Below are 4,563 nucleotides of genomic sequence, written 5' to 3'. Positions count from 1 at the left end.
AAAAAGGCTCAAGCTTGACTCAGGCTTGCATCCTCCTGAGGTCGCTAAAATGAGTACTCAGATTGTTGGGGGCAATTAGCTTACAGTTGTAAACCATTTAGGGAGTGCTTAAGTGCTTATAGAAATGTACGTGCTATTGCTATGTATGCAGTATTATAAGCACTGCTTATGCTGCTGCTATATAAAAGGTTTTCCCTCATTTTTACATGTAAAGCTTTTTAATTTAATTTCTGCAGTTAGAATACGGATCTGTGTTCCTTTCTTTTTGAATAGAGAAGAAAAACAATTAAGAAAGTAAAAAAAATTACAGTCAAGGATAACTGAGTCTGAACAGAGATACAGCCATGTTTTAGTCTGGAATATCAATATGCAAAGAGATCTTGTGGCACCTTTTGAGTCTAATTTGGCAAAAGAAGTTGTAGCATAAACATTCATAGACTTGGTGTACTTTAGATGATGGAATCAACTGCTGCCCATTCCAACTAGAGCAGGGGTAGGCAACCCTTTTGAGCCGGGGGCCGGGTTGCTGTCCCTCAGACAACTGGGGGGCCGAAGCCAAATAAATAAATAAATAAATAAAAATTAAAAATTAAATAAATAAATAAGCCAGGACAAATGTAGGACAAAATTTTCAAATGGAGGGCACTTTTTAAATAAAAAAGTGAAGACACACGAAAAAAATTTGCTGATTTTTTAAAAAATGTTAAGATAAATGCATGTTTCTGAGGCTTCAATAGACAATTGCCCCACCATGCCCCTTGCGCAAGACGCCAAAGGCCCCGGCGGCAATCGGCGGCAGGACCGGGCTGGGGCCGGTCCCAAGGCCTCGCCAGGCCGCATCCGGTTGCCTACCCCTGAACTAGAGTATACCAGAGGTTTTGGAAAGTAGTGGTTCTTCCTTTTTCCCATCTACAAATATGAAACCAAATCATCTTTGGGATCCCCCCTCCTACTTCCAAAATAACTCAGTCCTAATCTACCGCCCCTCACCCATATGTCTAGTCACCCTACAGTTGCTGAAAGCTTTCTTTGTATCAGCCTTTGAAAATTATGCCAGTCTGTGCGATGATGGTTTCCTCTTTCTGGAAGCAATGGAAATGTTTCTATTCTAGGCCACAGATGCAAAAATGATAATTCATTATGAAATTATTAATTTCAGGTTTCTATACATTGAATAGCTTTTTATAGCCTTAGGGATTTAAGCCTAAAACTATGTGGATTCTGTCAATTAGCCAATCCTTTATTTGTAGTTATAAGCTTCATTTAAATCGAGGAGAAGAATAACTGAGTGCTATCCAAATATTTTCCTTTATTGAAGAATCAGTTTTAATTGTAAAAATCTGATTAGTTGTGTGCTATTTTTGTGCACAATGTTTAAAAGGCTTAGTTCAAGTGTAACATACATGGCATGATATTTGACATTTTATGAGACAAATGCTAATGTGCATATTTCCATCAAGCTGAGGGTGGTAAAAATACATTCAAAGAACCTTAGTAGGATAGGCTTATGTGCAGGTGACAGCTTGATCTATACCGGACATAAACAAGAAAAACAATGTTAATTATTCATGCAGTTTGAAACATCACTTTTTGACATTCTGTTCACATTTCCTATGTAATTTTATCTTAAAAATAAAGCACAACACAATATACACTTTACAAAAATCAGAAATATATAACAGAAAACAAAGGCCCCATTCCCACCTACCCATTTAACGTGGGTGGAACTGGGTAGATCCAGATGCCCCTCCCCCGAATCTCTCCGTTAGCGAGTGCCCACTAGATTTGAGGGGGATTTTAACTCGAATGCCTTATTGACTTTAACTTATTTATTTATTTATTTATTTAGGTATTTATATCCCGCCCTTCAGCCCTAATGGCTCTCAGGGCGGCTTACATTTATTATTTTTGACTCCTAGAATTCCTGAACAATGAGTGAGGCTGGGACTCTGGGAATGAAGTCCAAACGGGCCGAAAGGTTGAGAACCACTGATTTAGGATGCGGTAATGTTTCTAGATGGTTTTTCCAAGCTATTTGTCTGCATATTTCCCGACGTCCTCCCTTTGCGGTGGTGGCCCTCTTGCCCCTTCCCTTCCCTGCCCTGGCCCCCCATCCCTCCACCCCTCCTCCTGCCTGCCCCTTGGGTTCCCGAAGGGCGGGGCTTTACTCGTTTTCTGGTAGGCGGTGACGATAACTGGTTCGAGGTAAGGTCTGGCGCGGCCCGGCTGGCTGGGTCCGGTGCCGTCTCTTGGACTTCACACGTGGGTAGGCTGGTATTGTGCGGGACTGGAGGACCCCATCGGCCAGGCAGGGAGACACAAGAGGACAAGGACAAGGAGGTGGTTGCCTGGGCCAAGAGTCAGGAGAAAAAGGTCCCATGCTAGAAACCATGAAGGTGGTGGGTTATAGGGATGCGTATGGAGTTTTTATTATTTTAGCTGACGTTTAATTGTTTTATGCACGCTGTTTTAGAGTTTTATTGTGAGCCCCTTGGTTCCTTTGGGGGAAGGCGGGATTGAATTAATAAGATAAGTAAATAATAGGAAGGGAAGAGGAAAGAGGATATTGGGGCGGGGGCTCCCTTCCTCTGGGGGTCCTGTCTACCGGGTAGGAATCCACGCCTTCTCAGGGAGGAACGCAGATCTATCTATCATCTTCTATCTATCTATCATCTAATCTATCTATTTCCTCCCATCTCCTTTGTTCTCCCCGGTACAGTGCCGTCTTGCAACTGGTCCAGGTTCACTCCCAAATTATTTCTTGGGGTCATTTTATTGATATTATTGGTAGGGTGTACTACACAAGAAACCTGCTACCACACACACCACACACACACACACAGCATGCGTATAAAATATCAATAAAAGAACCCAATAGGAAAATGAAAAGACATAACATGAAAATGTATGTACACACACACACACACCACATACACACACACAGGAAATGAAAAAAAATACATGAAAATAAAGGAATATATACATATATATACACACAGCACACTGGTTCATAAAAGGAAACCTAATGAGGTGGAAATAAAATGACATAAAAAATAATATAACACACACAGGCTTGCGTGGCATACATATAAATGATGTCATAAAGTTTACAATGACAGGTCGAAATAAAGGAATAAAGAGTATACCAAACACACTACATAAATAATATAAATAAATGAACCCACAATGGGTAGAAATAAAAGGAATGAATATAGCACACATATGCACACGCCCACACATGCAATTGTGAAAACGTGTCAGAGGAGTCCAGTCACATTTTAATTTTAAAGAGAAAACCAGATCTATGGTGTTTCTTTGCCAAGAAGGGCCAGGGCCAGGATGGGCTCGCGGAGATGGTGTTTTTGGGGGGGATTTCCGCTGGGAACTGAAGCCAAAGGCGGACTGAATCCCCCCCGGCCGGATGACCGAAGGAGGCGGGGCCACCCACACCCCTCCACCGACTGACCTGTCCTGTTTTGGAGGCGCCTTTGTTTTGGTGAGCTCACTCCCGAAGAATCTCCGCGCATCCAGTGGGCTCCCGTGTTGGGCGAGTCCGGGTGAATGTAAGGTCGGCAAGGGACCCACCACACCCAACAACACACATAGTCAACGCATCCCCGCCACGCCTGTGGGAACCACAGGAGAAAGGCCAGGCGGCAGGAGGGCGCCAGAAACCCCTATAATAATAATACATAGAACGGTATTATACCCGCTCTCTCTATCAATGAAAATCGGGCGGCTTACAAGTCAAAATCCCTACAATCCCTAAACCCCAAACACACCCCCCCCGCCCGACCGAAGCCCCTTCCAAGCCGGCAGAGAAAACGTAGGAAAAGCTCCGCACCGTCCGTCCCGTCCGTCCGCCGTCCGTCCCTCATCCATCATCATCGATCCTCCTTATCTATCCACCTATCACCATCATTCGTCTGTCTATCATTACTATTATCATCTACATCTATCCACCACTATATTCTGTTTCATCATCGCTCTCTCTCCTCTTATCCATCCATCTTCCCTTCTATTCACCTATCTGCCATCCATCCCCACCATCCTCCCTGATCCTCCAAGACCAGAGGAGTGGATGCTGGCCCCCCCCCCTTCCGAACCTTTGCAAAGACCAGGCAAAATTGACACCATCCCAAATCCTCTGGAGTGAGCCCCGGAGGAACATCATAGAAGAAGCGAATACTGTACTGTAAAACGACCCCCTTAGTATGCTTGGTGCTAGGAAGGAGGGTCCATTTCACTGGATGCTGAGGGTTTTCACGCAGCTGTTCTGGTTTCCATTTGTATTCAGAATACAGTACTGCAGCGGCCAACATTAAAAAGACGCTTGCCAATGCGATCTCCCATATGCACCTTAAAAACAGTTCCAGGGTCAGACTGTCTATTTTATTATTATTATTATTATTATTTTTATTATATACTATTTTCTTGCCCGCCTTTCCCCATCGTCGAGGCGGGGGACAACTTTTCATTTTAGTTTCAATCACCCTAATGCTACCATCAGACCAGTGACTGTTTCTTTCTTTAAATCTAAATGTACATCTATCTACTATCTAT

The sequence above is a fragment of the Sceloporus undulatus genome, chromosome 1 (assembly GCF_019175285.1).
Source record: "Sceloporus undulatus isolate JIND9_A2432 ecotype Alabama chromosome 1, SceUnd_v1.1, whole genome shotgun sequence".
Lineage (NCBI taxonomy): Eukaryota > Metazoa > Chordata > Lepidosauria > Squamata > Phrynosomatidae > Sceloporus > Sceloporus undulatus.
Note: the sequence above shows the minus strand (reverse complement) of the source record.